At 44.5% G+C, this 17,411-nt stretch overlaps 1 protein-coding gene across 2 annotated transcripts in view; it reads right to left on the bottom strand.

Moving 5' to 3' along the window:
• SZT2 (SZT2 subunit of KICSTOR complex) overlaps window positions 1–17,411 on the bottom strand; it is a 3,556,133-nt gene that overhangs the window by 1,011,605 nt on the left and 2,527,117 nt on the right. The gene's annotated exons all lie outside the window — the stretch shown is intronic.

Raw genomic sequence — 17,411 nt, 5'->3', positions numbered from 1 at the left:
AATCTTGCTAGTTTTATCATTAGGGTCATTGATGCCATAAAGCCTAGAATTTTGATGAACTCTCTTGCTGAGGCCATGTCTAGAAGAAAGAAATCCAGGAAAATGCTCTGATAAGTTTAAACTTTGTCTCCTGGCATGAAGGCTATATTTTGTCTATTCAACACCATAGGAATACAATTCAATGAGAGGGTAAGGAGGACTTCTAAAGTTTCAATCTGAAGCCCAGGTGTGACAGGAGGGATGCAACCTTGTCTAAAGACTCCAACTACCCAGACAAAGAATCTGCACAAATAAGCAAGTTGTCCAAACAAGGAAAAATTAGAATAATATAGACAACCACTGGGGCCACACTCTGTAAAAACTCAAACTGCAGTAGATTGTCCAATAATGTAAGACAGATATGGCAAATCTCAAAAATTTCCTAAAATTGGGAGCAATATGATGATACACATCCTTAACATCTAAAATCACCCTGAAACAATGGTTTGGAAGCAAAACCAGAACTGTCTGCAAGGTAAGCATTTTGAATTTGGGAACTTTAACAAAGGTATAAAAAGTACAGTTGTGTAAACTTACCATAAATGTAGATGTTCGAGTATATTCACTGTTGCAGTCATCACATTTGGGTTATCCCTGCCAGAGGAGCCCTCGACCGGCACAAATACCAGAGGCTTAGTATTTCTGCGTCGGCTGCTATCGCTTCAGGACTGACGTCAGGTCGTGAGTAGTATAAAGTAAGGGAGCCGACTCCATTACATCAGTTTTTCTTGTCCTAACCTATCAAGAGCCCCCAAGTAGGAGCCAGGTTTTGGTGGAAGAACCCCACCAGTAGAAAGAAAATACCAATATGTCCCTTAGAAAGGAAAGAGAAGAAAGGAAGATGGAGGGAGGGAAACCAGAACTGCAACAGTGAATACACTCGAACATCTACATTTATGGTAAGGGTACACAACTGTACTATGTTCTTTGTGTTTCACTGCTGCAGTCATCATATTTGGGTTGATTCCCAAAGCTGAGGAAAAGGGTGGAGGCAGTCAAAGAAACTAGGGGCTGGCTAGGATGCCCTGCAAGACAGCAGAGGCGAACCCTGCCCTGGATTTGGAGAAGAGAGGCGGGTGGTAATGTTTGGTAAAAGTGTGAACAGATGTCCAGGTGGCAGCCTCCAGGATGTCTCTGGTGGGGATTCCTCTGAGGAAAGCTGCAGAGGTGGAGGTAGCTCTCGTGGAGTGAGTCTTGACCCCTTGGGGGAGGCTTTCCATGTTGTTTGTAGCAGAAATGGATGCAGTGTGCTATCCATTTGGAAATGGTTTGTTTGGAGATGGCTTTGCCTTCTGCCCCTGTAGCAAAGCTAACCAGCAATTGATCAGACTTTCTGAATGACCTAGTCCTGTCGAGCTGTCTGTGCACATCTAGAGAGTGCAAAATCCTTTCCCTCTTGTTCTGGGGATTAGGAAAAAAGGTGGGCAAATGAATGGATTGGTTGAGAGCCACACTGGACACCACCTTAGGTATGAAAGATGGACTAGTTCTGAGGGATACCCTGTCAGCATGGAAGATGATGAAGGGTTCCAAGGCCATGAGTGCTTGCAGCTCAGAGACTCTTTTGGCTGAAGTGATGGCCAGAAGGAATGCTGTCTTCCAGGAGAGAAATTTTAGCTCTGCAGAAGAGGCTGGTTCGAAAGGGGGCAGGGTGAGCTTTTCCAAAACATAGTTAAGGTCTCAAGCTGGGATGGGTGCCCTTCTGGGTGGCCTCAAGTTGCTAGCCCCTCTTAGGAAATGTTTGCCCAAAGGGTGTGAGAAAAGGGGCTGCTTAGTGGAAAAATGAGCAGAAATAGCAGAGGAATGAATTTTTATGGAGGAGAAAGAGAACTACTGTGTAGTAGGTCAGCTAAGTAATCCAGGATGACAGGGAGGTAGGGCTGTGCCATATTGGCTCCTTTAGCCTGCCTGGATCCAGGTGCAGAACCTTTTTCATTTGTCAGCATACGACTTTCTAGTGCTAGGACATCTGGCTTCACGGATAACATCTAGAGCCTGTTTGCTGAGGTTGGCAGATTGATCCAGTGTTAGAGAATAAGCCAAGCTGTCAAACTGAGTGTCTGCAGTTGGGGATGAATGAATTCCCCTTCCCTCTGGGTCAGGAGGTTTGGAATCTGAGGAAGATCCCATGGTGGCAGTGGTGACAGGCTGCGCAGCAAGGGGTACCAGTGCTGGCGAGGCCAATCTGGAGCTATAAGAATTGTCTTTGGCTTTTCCTCCTTTATTTTGAACAGTACCCTGGGGATGAGAGGTAGTGGAGGAAAGGCATAGACCGATAGATTGACCCAGGGGAAGGACAGGGCATCCACTTTACAAGCCATGCAGTGATGCTCTCTGGTGTAGAATTTGCTGAGCTGATAGTTGGTGTGAGAAGCAAAGAGGGCGACCTTCGGGGTGTCCCATTTCTGAGTTATTAGGATGAAGCTTCTTTTTTGAGCTGCCACTCGTGTGGGTCCAGAAGATTTCTGCTTAATTGCTCTGCCAGAGAGTTGAGAGAGCCTGGTAGGAATTGTGCTAACAGGTGCAGTTGCATGGTAGAGGCTGTGTGCCAAAGGGTCTGGCCAGCCTGCATAGAGGGTACGAGTGAGTCCCTCCCTGCTTGTTGATATACCACATCACAGTGGTGTTGTCTGTTTTGATCAGGAGAGCCTCTGGGGAGAGAAGGGGTTTGAAAGCTATCAAGGCATGCTGGACAGCCATCATCCCTTTTTGGTTGATGTGCAGAGCGATTTGCTGCAGGCTCCATTGGCCCTGTATGCACCTGCTATCCAGGTGTGCACCCCAAGCATAGTCTGATGCGTCTGTGGTGAGGGTCTGGGTGGTGGGGGGATGGTGAGAAAGGTAGTTCCTTGTTGTGGGAGCATGCTGTTGCCCACCAAAAAAAATCTTTTCTGAGGCAAGGAATTATAGGTATAAGAGTTTCTAGGTCTTGAGAGTACTGACACCAAAGGCTTTTTAGGTACCATTGAAGTTTCCTCATATGCAGTCTGGCATAGGGAATGAGTAGTATGCAAGATGCTGTGAACCTCAGAGCTTCCAGGATCTTCCTTGCAGATAACTGGGGCCTGGTGGCTAGTTGAGATAAGTAGGCTATCAGGAAAATTTGTTTTTCTGGTGTAAGGAATGCCATCTGGGATGCTGTGACCAGGCTTGCTCCTAGGAAGATAAACTCTTGGTTGGGCACCAGTTTGGATTTCTTTTTGTTAATTGTGTACCCTAGAGAGACTAGTAGGGTCTTTACAAAGGCCAGGTGCTTGAACAGCTTTTCCTGGCTGTCTGCCTGAATAATGCAGTTGTCAAAGTATGGTAAATCTAGATATTCCTTTGTCTGCAAAAGGCAATAGCTGGAGACAGGCATTTTGTGAAAACTCTAGGAGCAGTAGATAAGCCAAAGGGAAGCACAGAGAACTGAAAGTGTTGAGATTTTGCCCTGAAATGGAGATATTTCCTGGATGATTCCCTAATAGGAATGTAGAGGTAGGCCTCTTTTAGATCCAGGGTGGCTAGCCAAGCATCCTTGGAGAGCATGGGTAGCAGCTGCTGGAGGGTGAGGATTCTGAATTTTGGGATCAACAGCAGGGTGTTTAGAATGGATAGATCGAGGATGGAGTGCCGGGTGACCTCTATTCTGGGTACCAGAAAAAGTCTGGAGTAGAAACTTTGACCTATCTGTTCTGCAGGAACGTGCTCTACTGCCCTCAGAGAAAGCAGGGAAAGGATTTGCTTTTGAGCCCCTGCCCACTGGTTTAGAGGTAGATCTGGGAAACCTTTTGGGGTTGGAAGGGTGTGAAAGGAAAATTTGTACCCCTGAGAAACTATATTCAGAACCAAGTGGTCGTTGGTAATGGTGGCCCAGGCGCTTGCATGAAAGGAGAGTTTTCCTCCAAGGGGTAAGTGAAGGTGGGCAGAGGGAGGGGGTGGGGGATGTGAGTCAGTGTTCCTTCCATAAGGGGGTGGCTTAAAACTCCCTGGTTTTGCAGTGGAGGTAGTCCACTGCTTAGATGTCTGCAGTCCCTGTGGCTGCTGTCTGAGGGGGTCTAGTTCCCCGGGGCCTATGCTGGACTGGCTTGGAGGGAGTAGGAAAGGACCAGTGTTTGGTGGGACAATACCTGCTGAACCTGGGTGGCTGGACCTGTAAGAAATCCTTAACTGTTTGCATAGATTTTGCTTTTTTCTTCCATCTTTTTTAAGACCTCTTCTGCCTTACTGCCAAATAAGTCATCTTTGTGCAGGGGGGCATCCAACAATTTAGATTTGACATGATCTGGCAGAGGCTGTTCCTTAAACCATGCATGCCTTCTAATGACAGATCCAGTGACTGTTGCCCTGCAAGAAGCTTCTAGGGCATCAAAACAGTGCAAGGTGTGTTTAGTTACTTGACTTGCAGAATGCATGAACTCTTGTAATTCTTTAGATTCTGCCCAAGCAGGAAAGGAAGACATTTTTTGTTTGAGGGGTTCCAGGTTATGTTGCTGAAATTTTAGCATATGGAATTGGCAATTTAGTGCCCTGATAGCAAGAGTAGTTGAGGTGTATACTTTTTTACCCCATCTTTCTAGTGCTCGGGAATCCCTATCTGGGGGGGTGGGATTCTTAGCAGTGGTTGCTTTAATCCCTTTAGGCCCTTGAGAAATTACCTCAGGGTCAGCAGTAGGATTTTTAAAAAGAAATTTGTGCGAGTCACGGGCTCTATAGTACCTGTCTGGTTTTCTGGGCGCAGGAGGGAGGGTGTCAGGAGTCAAGCTGAATTCCAGGAAAACATCCTCCACAACATCCAGGACTGGGGGGATGGCCATGGGTCTGTGCAGTGGAAGATCTGGGAATTCCTCGAGTCTCTTTTAAGACTGAGGGTAGTCTTTACTTTCCAGTTGGAAATGCTCCCTTAAGGTATGCAGGGTTTCCCCAAAGGAAAAATCCTCTGGGGGGAGAGGCTGAAGGGATGGAATCCTCTCCATCAGAATCCTCATAAGTAGGGAGGGGTTGCATGTCTTCATATTCAGAAGCATCAGAGTCATCTGACTCTTGTTCACACAGAACTACAGGGGCAGATCTCTTTTCCTTTTGGAGTGGGTAGCTTGGCTTCCCCTGATCAGCATAAGGTCTTCCACTATTTTAAGCATCTGAGACTGAGGCAAGGAAGCAGGTGCCTGGGAGTGGGTCGTCTGTTTCTTCGGTGTGGTTGGTACCCTGGGCCTAAGAAACTCTGTTGTTTTCAAAAGAACGGTAGTCGCGAAAGAAGATGTTGGTTTGTGTTCAGAATCGGTAGTGCAAAGGAATTCCTCGGAAATTGGTGCCTGCTCAGCAGCTCCGGACCCATCCAAGGTAGAGACGACTGCACGATCCTTAGTCAAGGAAGAGTTATGCAGCATACCGGATTCTGAAAGGGTCTCAGTAGCGGCCTGCGAATCCACAGAAGCAGGCATCAGGGGCTGCAAAAGCGCCTCAGTGAGGACTGGAAAACTGATAACTAAATTAAAGGAAGCGTCATCGGTTGGTTAGGACCTGTGCGGTCTGTCTCTGTCTTTATTTTATGCTTTTTCGTAAGATCTGCTGTCGGATGCTTACCAAAGCCATATCGGAATGTGAGGACTGTAAGCGAAAATATCTGGCTACAAAAAGGGCCCGACGACAGATAGTTCTGGCGTTGAACAAAGCACAGAAGTGAAAACGGGGGACGTCGTGGTTTGGGCCTAAGCAAGTGACGCAGTAAGAATGGAAGTCTCGGTGGGGTATTTGCTTTCCACAGGCGAGACAATTATTAACTTTTTCTGACATCGGTTAGTGCAAGAAAAAAGGATCCCCAATGGGGTACTTAGCTTAAGAAGACTTCAACTTCAATTCGGTAGACAAAACTCAGGTAGCAGCTGACTGGCACATGTGCACACTGCTTCTGGCTCCATGGCAAAAAAGACTGATGTAATGGCGTCGGCTGCCTTACTTTATACTGCTGATGACCTAACGTCAGTCCTGAAGCAACAGCAGCCAACACAGAAATACTAATCCTCTGGTATTCGTGCCGGCCGAGGGCTACTCTGGCAGGGATAACCCAAATGTGATGACTACAACAGTGAAACACAAAGAACATCAATAAATATAGGACAGGTCTCCAGGAATGCTCCTTTTTTGGTACCAAAAAGTTTATGGAGTAAAATCCTTTGCATTTCTGTATCTCAGCCACTGGCTCTATGCCCCTACTTCTACCATGTGATAAAGAACTGAAAAAAAACATCTCTGTCTAGTCTGGGGGGTATTGGAGAATTCTGCTAAAATGGGGAGGATTTTCCATCCACTGCCAGGTGTACCCTCACAGAATTATTCTTAGAACCCATTTGTCTGAGACTATTTGTGGCCAGGCTGCAAGGCTGAGACAGCCTAAGGGAAGGAGAAAGAGAAGGAAGGACGGTGAGGGAGGTACTCTGTGACTCGGCATAGTCATTCCTTTGCAAGGGGGTTGATCCTTTTTCAGAAAGGAAACCCTCACTTGGTTCCAAATAATTATCCTGCTGCAATTTTATTCTGGATCCCTGACTTTCGTTTGGCTGGGATTTTTGTTGTTCTGCCTTTTGAAGGAAGACACCTTGTTTGGGAAGAACTTGGGTACATGACACAACCTAGATACCCCATGCATCAATTTGCCTCCATTATTCCACTGTTTGAAAATCTGTGCAACAGACATCACAAACACTAATTCATAACTTAAAGGTACATTCAAAATGTATAACTTAAAGGTGCATTTAAAATTTAGATTTTTAAATTAATCATAGAAGTTCCGATTATATAACCAAACATACAGCTAAAACAACAGAAGAAGCAACATTTCTCAAGATTGCATCTACACACTCACGCACACTTTTCAAAGCACATTTCAAAACTTCAGTCAAATTGCAAACATTTTCATATAAAACTTTTGTTCTGTAGTTAAGGATGAAGCACAATCATCCAAACTCTATGCACACTGCACAATAAATTTCCAAAAACTGCCTTGATAAAGTACAGTTGTGTACACTTACCATAAATGTACATATTTGTGTGTGTGTTCACTGTTGCAGTCATCACAGTTGGGTTATCCCTGCCAGGGTAGCCCTCAGCCGGCACAAATACCAGAGGCCTATTATTTCTGCGTCAGTTGCTGTCGCTTAAGAACTGACGTCAGGTCATCAGTAGTATAAAGTAAGGCAGCCGACGCAATTACATCAGCTTTTCTTGCCCTGTCAGAAGCCCCCAAGTGGGAGCCAGGTTATGGTGGAAGAACCCCACCAGTAGAAAGTAAATACCAAAATGTTCCTTCTAAGGAGAGAGAGAGAAGGAAGAGGGGGATGGAGAGAGGGAAACCAGGACTGCAACAGTGAATACACTCAAACATCTACATTTATGGTAAGTGTACACAACTGTACTACATTCTTCATGTTTCACTGGTGCAGTCATCACATTTGGGTTGATTCCCAAAACTGAGGAAAAGGGTGGAGGCAGTCAAGGAGACTAGGGGCTAGCTAGGATGCCTTGCAAGACTGCAGTGGCAAAGCTTGCCCTGGATTTGGAGAAGACAGGCAGGTGGTAATACTTGGTGAAAGTGTGAACAGATGTCCAGGTGGCAGTCTCCAGGATGTCCCTGGTGGGGACTCCTCTGAGGAAAGCTGCAGAGGTGGAAGCTGTTCTGGTGGAGTGAGTCCTGACCCCCTTAAGGTGAGGTTTTCTGTGTTGCTTGTAACAGAATGGATGAAGTGTGCTATCCATTTAGACATTGTTTGTTTGGAGATGGCTTTGCCCTCTGCCCCTGCAGCAAAGCTAACCAGTAATTGATCAGACCTTCTGAATGGTCTAGTCCTGTCTAGATAGAATCTGAGCCATCTGTGCACATCTAGAGAGTGCAGGATCCTTTCCCCCTTGTTTTGTGGGTTAGGGAAAAAGGTGGGCAAATTAATAGATTGGTTGAGAGCCACACTGGACACCACTTTGGGCATGAAGGGTGGATTAGTCCTGACGGAAACCCTGTCAGCATGGAAGATGATGAAGGGCTCCACAGCCATGAGTGCTTGTAGCTCAGAGACTCTTCTGGCTGAAGTGATGGCCAGAAGAAAAGTTGTCTTCCAGGAGAGAAATTTTAACTCTGCTGAAGATGCTGGTTCAAAGGGTGGCAAGGTTGGCTTTTCCAATACAAAGTTAAGGTCCCAAGCTGGGGTGGGTGCTCTTCTGGGTGGCCTCAAGTTGCTAATCCCTCTTAGGAACTGTTTGATCAGAGGGTGTGAGAAAAGGGGCTGCTCAGTGTGGAAATGAGCAGAGATAACACAGTCATGAATTTTAACAAAGGAAAAAGAGACAGCACTGTGTAGCAGGTCAGCTAGGTAATCCAGGATGAGGGGTAGGGAGGGCTGTGCCATATCGGCTCCCTTAGCCTGAATCCAGGTGCAGAACCTTTTCCATTTGTCAGCATAAGACTTTCTAGTGCTAGGGCGTCTAGCCTCGTGGATAACATCCAGAACCTGTTTGCTCAGGTTGGCAGATAGATTAGTGGTCAACGAATAAGCCAGGCTGCCAAACGGAGGGTCTGCAATTGGGGATGCATGAATTCTCCTTCCCTCTGGGTCAGGAGGGTTGGGGTCTGATTGAAATGCCATGGTGGCAGTGGGGACAGGATGCGCAGCTGTGGGTACCAGTGTTGGGACCAATACGAATTGTCCTTGGTTTTTCCTCCCATATTTTGAGCAGTACCCTAGTGATGAGAGGTAGTGGAGGAAATGCATAGACCGATAGATTGACCCAGGGGAAGGATAAGGCGTCCACTTTCCAAGCCATGCAGTGATGCTTCCTGGTGCAGAACTTGCTGAGCTGATGGCTGGTGTGGGAGGCAAAGAGGTCGACCTTTGGGGTGCCCCATTTCTGAGTTATTAGGGTGAAGGTTCTTTTGTCTAGCTGCCACTCGTGTGGGTCCAGAAGATTTCTGCTTAAGTGGTCTGCCGGAGAGTTTAGAGAACCTGGCAGGAATTGTGCTAACAGGTGGAGTTGCATGGCAGAGGCTGTGTGCCAAAGGGTCTGGCCAGCCGGCATACAGGGTAGGAGTGAGTCCCTCCCTGCTTGTTGATATACCACATCACAGTGGTGTTGTCTGTTTGATCAGGAGAGCTCCTGGGGACAGAAGGGGCCTGAAAGGTGTCAATGGGTGCTGTACAGCTAACATCTCTTTCTGGTTGATGTGCAGATAGATTTGCTGTGGGCTCCATTGGCCCTGTATGCACCTGCCATCCAGGTGTGCACCCTAGGCATAGTCTGATGTGTCTGTGGTGAGGGTCTGGGTGGCATGGGGTGTTGAGAAACGTAGTCCCTTGTTGTGGGAGCATGCTGCTGCCCACTACAGAAAATCTATCCCTAGGCAAGGTATCACTGGTATAAGAGTTTCCAGGTCTTAAGAGTGTTGATACCAAAGACTTTTTAGGTACCACTGAAGTTTCCTCATATGGAATCAGTAGACTGCAAGATGCCATGAACCCCAGAGATTGCAGGATTTTCCTTGCAGGTAACTGGGGTCTGGTGGCTAGTTGAGAGAAGTAGGCTGTCAGGCAAGTTAGCTTTTCTGGTGTAAAGAATGCCATCTGGGATGCTGTGTCCAGGCTTGCTCCCAGGAATATAATCAGGCAGGCTTGCTCCCAGGAATATAATCCTTTGGGTGGGTACTAGTTTGGATTTCTTTTCATTGATAGTGTACCCTAGGGAGGTCAGTAGGGACTTTACAAAGGCCATGTGCTTGAGCAGCTTTTCCTGACTGCCTGAATTAGGCAGTCATGCAAGTATGGGTAAATCTGGATATTCCTTTGTCTCCAAAATGCAATGGCGGGAGCAAGACATTTTGTGAAAACTCTGGGAGCAGTAGATAAGCCAGAGGGAAGTGCAGAGAACTGAAAGTGCAGGGATCCCGCCCTGAAACGCAGATATTTCCTGCATGATTCCCTGACAGGAATGTGGAGGTTGGCCTCTTTTAGGTCTAGGGTGGCTAGCCAAGCATCCTTGGAGAGCATGGGTAACACAGTTACTGGAGGGTGAGCATTTTGAATGATGGTATCACCAGGAAGGTGTTTAGAATGGACAGATCAAGGATGGGGTGCCAGGTGCCCTCTTTTCTGGGTACCAGAAATAGTCTGGAGTAGAAACCTTGGCCTATCTGTTCTGCAGGAATGTGCTCTACTGCCCTCATAGAGAGCACAGGGAAATGACCTGCTTTTTCGCCTCTGCCCACTGGTTTGGAGATAGATCTGGGAACCCTTTTGGGTTGGAAGAGTGTGGAAAGAAGATTTGTATCCTTGGGACACTATGTTGAGGACCCAACCGTCGTTGGTAATGGTGGCCCAGGTGCTTACGTAAAAGGATAGTTTTCCCCCTGGGGGTAAGTGCAGGTGGGCAGAGGGAGGGGGTGGGGGAGGAGAGTCACTGTGAGTTCTTACCATGTGGGGGTGGCCTAGAACTCCCTGGTTTTGAAGTGGAGAAATTCCACTGTTTAGATCTCTGCATTCCCCTGTGGCTGCTGTCTGGGGGGGGGGGGGTCTGCTTCCCCGTGGTCTGGGATGAACTGACCTGGTGGGAGCAGGAAAGGACCAGTGCTTGGAAGGGCAATGCCTGCTGAACCTTGGTGGCTGGACCTGTAGGAAATCCTTAACTGTCTGCATAGATTTAGCTTTTTCTTCCATCTTTTTTAAGATCTCCTCTGCCTTAGTGCCAATTAAGTTGTCTTTGTGCAAGAGTGCATCCAATAATTTGACTTAACATGGTCTGGAAAGGGCTGTTCCTTAAGCCATGCATGTCTTCTAAGGACAGAACCGGTGACTGCTGCCCTGCAAGAAGCTTCTAGGGTGTCAAAACCACAGTGTAAGGTGTGCTTAGTCACTTGACTTGCAGAATGCATTAACTCTTGTAACTCATTAGATTCTGCACAAGCAGGAAAGGAAGACACTTTTTGTTTGAGGAGTTCCATGGTATGTTGCTGAAATTTTACCATACAGAACTGGCAACTTAGTGCTATGATAGCAACAAGTAGCTGAGGTGTATACTTTTTTTTTATTCCATCTGTCTAGTGCTCAGGAATTCCTATCTGAGAGGGTGGGATTCTTAGCAGAGGTTGCTTTAATTCCTTTAGGCCCTTGAGAAATTACCTCAGGGTCAGCAGTAGGGTTTTTGAAAAGAAATTTGTGAGAGTCAGGGACTATGTAATACCTGTCAGGTTTTCTGGGTGCAGGAGGGAGGGTGTCAGGAGTCAAACTGGATTTCAGGAAAACATCGTCCACAACATCCAGGACTGGGGGAATGGCCAGGGGTCTGTGCTGTGGAAGATCCAAGAGTTCTCGGAGTCTCTTTTTAGACAGAGGGTAGTCCTGACATTCCCACTGAAAATGCTCCCTTAAGGTACGACAGGTTTCCCCAAAGGAGAAGTCCTCAGGTGGAGAGGCTGAAGGAATGGAATCCTCTGCATCAGAATCCTCATAAGCAGAGAGGGGTTGCATCTTTTTATATTCAGATGCATCAGAGTACTCAGAGTCCTGTTCAGACAAAATTACTGGGGACAGATCTCTTTTCCTTTTGGAAGGGGTAGCTTGGCTTCCCCTGATCAGCATGATAAGGTCTTCTGCCATTTTAATCATTTTAGACTGAAGCAAAGAAGCAAGTGCCTCAGATTGGGTCGTCGGTTTCTTGTGTGTGGTTCGTACCCTGGGCCTTAGAAACTCAGTAGTTTTCTAAAGAATGGTAGACGCAAAAGAAGTTGTCAGTTTGTGTCGAGAATCGGTAGTGCGAAGTACCTCCTCGGAAGCCAGTGCCTGCTCAGCAGCTCCAGACCCATCCAAGGGTGAGACAACAGCAGGATCCTTAGTCGAAGATCAGTTTTGCGGCATTCCGGACTCCGAAAGGGTCTCAGTAGCAGCCTGAGAATCCACAGAAGCGGGCATCAGGGGCTGTGAAAGTGCCTCACTGAGGACTGGAGACTGACGACTAGCTTACCAGTAGCATCATCAATAGGTTTGGACCTGTGCGATCTGTCTCTGTCTTTATCCTTACATTTTTTTCAGAAGATCTGCTGACAGATGGCTTACCAAAGCCATATCAGAATTCGAGGACTGTAAGTGAAAATATCTAGCTACAATAAGGGTCCGACGACGTATACTTCTGGCATTAAACAAAGCACAAAAGCAACAGTGAGAAACATCATGGTTTGGGCCTAAGTAAGTGACACAGTACGAATGAAAGACGCAGTGTGGTATTTGCTTTCCACAGGCGAGATAATTATTAACTTTTTCTGACATCAGTTAGTGCAAGAAAAAAGGATCCCCAATGGGGTACTTAGCTTTAGAAGACTTCGGCTTCAATTCAGAAGACGAAACTCAGGTAGCAGCCGACCAGCACTCGTGTGAACTGCTTCTGCTTCAGGCTCCTTGGCAAAAAAAAACTGATGTAATAGTGTCAGCTGCCTTACTTTATACTATTGATGACCTGACGTCAGTCCTAAAGCAGCAGCAACCAACCCAGTAATACTAAGCCTCTGGTATTCGGGCCAGCCGAGGGCTACCCTGGTAGGGATAACCCAAATGTGATGACTGCAACAGTGAAACATGAAGAACATCTTAGCATTCTAAAGGCTGGATTACTAGAAAGAGACATCTTTTATCAAACTGATCTAACCATTTCGGAGCCAAGGACTTTTTATTGGAGCAGCTGCGTCAGCAGCCCAGTGAGAAAAGAGACCTGTCATATCCAAGGAGACCCTGTATTTTCATTGAGTGTTTTTAGGGACTGCTGGAATAGATAATGGTTTCCTCCAAGTAGCTTTATAAAAATTTTCAAGGCCATTAAGAAGTTGGAGGGGAGATAGCCACAGAAATGGGCATCTCTTCCTCTATGATATCTCATACCCTGCCTAGCTGTGGGGTAGCTCGCAACAGCTTCCAAGAAAAACATCACTAAATCTAATAACCAAGTAAGGTAAAGTTAACACTTGTTTGGACTTAAGCTCAGCTTCACGTTCCAAAGAATCAGAGTGAAATCACCAATGTCCTCATCAGATTACTCATTATTCTCTGAAAAAAAAAACAAAAGGTCTCTAGCTAAATTAGCACTACAGCCAAGGATGGGAACACAGCCACCAGAATTACCTGTCTGCAAAACACACTTAGCCAAGAAAACCACCTCAGCCTTACAAACAGCTATAATCTCATTATCAGCTGCATGATGAAGCTTATGTTTTCTTGTGAACTTCACTACTAGACAAAATATCTAGGGACACAGTATTATGTCGGGGAAGGGGTCTCTTACCATGGACTACTACTACACTTAAAGGGTTTGGTTCTCCCATAACTTCGCCAGGTACTGGAACAGCCATGGAGGATAAGTCAAACCACTGTTCCATAGTGAACAGTGAAGCTACACTAGAGGACGATGGGAAATAGGTAAGAGATTTGTGTGCCAAGCAATGGACCCAACAGAATCACTAACCATAGGCTAAGGCATATTTTTATTTTGCTTTTTCTTTATAGGTGCACTAGATTTGATGGGGTTGATAGGGGGACCAGAATTAGGAGCTATTAAGGTTTCTAGTAATAAGTATGTCTCCATACAACTAAAGACTGCCAAACTGTGCTATTATCACACGAAAAAAAAAACAGTTTGAAATGTGTTCAGAATTCTTTTACAACTGACAAAAGTTAAATAATTTCCCATGCACAGAATCCAAACACCAAAGCAACCAATGTGCCACACCAGTGTTAAAAATTAGCTGCAAACACTTTAACCACACTAAACTGCCACAATAAAATCCCCACAGTACATTAAAATAACTTAACTTCATTCAAGGTAAAATCATGACCAATTTTAAAAACACAAAGATCAGAGTCATACATATAGTAAACAATCTATAAATGGTGAAAAATCCAAGTTCTTTAATATTTTCCTGTCAAAAGATGAAACTAAAGCAGAGTAACAACAGTAACGACGGGCTTCTAGTGTCTAACACACACACTGCACTTTTGAGAGAAATATTGAAAGTTTCCTTAGAAACAGCAAAAACAAACATTTGTTGAAGACAGAAGCCAAATAAATACTGCTACAAGCAGAAATGCCCCACAGGAATTACTGTAAACAGTGACAGAAATAAAATATTAAAATAAATATTGTTAAAAATAACACTAGAAGGAGAACAATAAATTAAATAAAATGATAGGAAGTGGCCCCCAAATGGGGTTCATGTGAGCAGTGAGCTAGAAAATCAGCACTGGAACCTGTGAAGAATCAGAGTGCTTTCTTCTTTGGATGGCAGAAAAAGACTGATTATACAACTACCCCCCATTAATATTCCAAAACGTGCACACTGATTGGTCAGCGTGCACGTTGTAAATCAGAGTTATAGTAATGGAAAAAGATCCGGTCGCCCTGACTTTTTCCATTAGTATAACTCTTTTTTTTACAGCAACGGAGAATCCAAGATCTCTGTTGCTGTTTAGACACTGTCTCGCTATGTTAAACTCCTTTAACATAGCGAGACAGCTTTAAAAAAAGTAACGGAGATTCTCTGTTGCTTTTTTAAAGCTGTCTCGCTATGTTAAACTCCTTTAACATAGCGAGACACTTTGTAAAAAGGAATGGAGATCTTGCTTTCTCCATTGCTTTTTTCAAAACTGTCTCGCTATGTTAAATGGGTTTAACATAGCGAAGCAGCTTTAAAAAAGCAATGGAGATTCTCCGTTGCTTTTTTTTAAAGCTGTCTCGCTCTTTTAAACTCCTTTAACATATCGAGGCAGTTTGTAAAAAGCAACGGAGATCTTGGCTTTCTCCGTTGCTTTTGCCCACAGCTCTGATGTACTGCGTAAGCATATGCATGCGCAGTACATCAGAACTGCCGCAGAATACCAGACAGCTGCGGAAGGGCAGCAAGGAGGCATTATACAATGCCATTATTTAAGAAATATAATTATTTTTTTTTCTTAAATAACATCATTGTATAATAGCAATAACCCACTTCTGGGTGTGGGTAATGCTAGACTTACCCACGGTTGTCTTTGTTTGGCCACTCGGGCTTCGCCCTCGTGATCAAACCACACCAACCATGGGTAAATGCAGCATTACCCACACCCAGGCGTGGGTTATTGCTATAACATTCACTTTCTCTTGTCAGCTGAAGCCTTGCCTCTCAGGATATGTTCAGCCAAACAGCTGTCACAGGAAGAAAGAGGGTGGGGAGTCCAGTACTGGGACCTTGGCAGATAACCTCACGATGGTAGTGAGTTAGTGGAAATGATGAATGTCTGCACTGTCCCTGAACTACCACACATTTTCATAAGGCGAAATACTTCCCTTCAACACACTGGTCTCATCTCTCTATAAAGGAATGACTTTTCAAATAAATGTTAGTGCCATAGATGGTTAAAGCTCTTACTACTACTACTACTATTCAGTAATATATAAACAATAGTATGGTAAAGTATTATTTCAATAATATTTTTTAATTAATTTTTCGCCTATTTCCCCTGGAGTTGGCATTCTTGAAGAGGGGTGAATAATGATAGAGCACCTACGTAGACATTAGAAAAAAAAATGAAAAAAAACCATGCTAGTTCATTAACCGAAAAAAATGGAGCACAAACAACAAAGGACTCATGTTTTTTTCAAAAGCTCGAGTAAATGTAACACGTTGATTCAATAAAGGGATCACATCACATCGTACACGTGTTCCAATTTTTCGACTTATACAGACACCAAATTTTCACTTAAAGAAGAGTTCCAAATATTCTATTAGTATATAAGCAAAATTAACCTAGCTATTACCATTAGTCATCCAGTCATGCAGCATGAAGATGAAGCACCAAAATGGAAAGGAGAAGTGAAATTTTTTATGATTAATTTTTTGGCTTACATTTATCCCGCCAACCATCAAGCCTTCATCCTCACTGATCCTTCTGTAAAATGAAGCATGGTATCCCAGAACAGAAAAGAGTTAGAGGAGATAGAACAATTTTATATGTTCCTACCACCCTCCTTAGTCTGGTGGCCTGCTGCAATGCCCATTAAACTGAGCCAGGGCAGATACATGCCTGTGCAGACTCAATATACTTAGCTTACGTTCTGTGCATTCTTGAATGGGCTTGCACTCTACAGACATCTCTGCTCCAGGACTAGGAACAGTACTTACAGACCTTGTCTCATGCAGGGCCTTCCTAACTTGCTCTTCCCAGAATAGACAAGCCAAACATCAGATACTCAAAACCCACTTCTCCTAGACTGGCTCTTCTAGGTCCCGGGTTACATGCTGCACTAAGGTTTTGTGAGGTGTGATGTATAGTCAGGGCCAAACTCTCCTATCTGCAGAGCTGGCAGCCATGTCAAACTTAACTCACTGGATATTTTTTTAATTACTTGCTGATCACAGTGTACTTATTCAATGAGTTACTATTAAAATGTTTACTTTCTAAAGTTTTGAATATAAACTGCTTCCATAGGTATTTAAAACTGTGTTTTCATATTCATATTAATTTGGCACCCCTAGTGACGTTAGTGACATCAGGCATTGGGTGTGCCTCCAAAAGTCCCCGCCCTATTAATTCTACATAAGTGCAAATGATGGGGAACAAACCTCCAACACTATTTCTTGCAGGGCCAAGGCTTTTTTTTTTCTTAAATGTCCTACTCACAACCTCTCCCCTGTGCCAAGTTTGCAATGACAACATGGGCAGCACACTCACATGGAAACACATGCACACCCAGTTACAGACATCTGTCTGTACTGCATCACTTGGTTACCTACTTCTGGCCCTGCCAGCATCCAGTGGAGGAGGTGACTCTATCAAGCAGTGTAAAAACCCAAGTCAACTCTTGTGGCAGAAATATTACCATAAGCAGCTTCAATCTTCTTTGGCCAGCTCATCAGAATCTGTAACACTAACTAAAGAAATCACAAGCATCTAGACAGGAACACCATCTGTATGTCAGTGGACTAACGATAAATCTGTTCTACTAATATCAAAATTAAATTAAAGTATGATCATAGAAAAGAACAATAAACAAGGATATCCAAATGCATAGAATCATGTTTTGTAGTACAAAAAGACCTTGCTTAAAAATCTGTCTTTAGTCACATGTGTAGTGTACAGTATTTAATTTACTCGACAGAGTACATCTGGAACATGCAAATAAATCAGATGTCATTACTCAAATTAATTATATACATACACACACACATATATATATATATATATATACACACACACACACACACATATATATATGAAATATGAACAAATTAGAATGAGAATCATACATCAGATATATGAAAATATATTTTTAAATGGCCACCTTCCAGAAAAGCCTGTTTGGTTTGTTTGTTATGAACTTAGAGATTGAGTTTAATA

Source organism: Protopterus annectens, chromosome 10.part0, assembly GCF_019279795.1.
Source record: "Protopterus annectens isolate FY-2018-M chromosome 10.part0, PAN1.0, whole genome shotgun sequence".
Taxonomy (NCBI): Eukaryota; Metazoa; Chordata; order Ceratodontiformes; family Protopteridae; genus Protopterus; species Protopterus annectens.
Note: the sequence above shows the minus strand (reverse complement) of the source record. Positions and strands in the feature narration are given on the sequence as shown.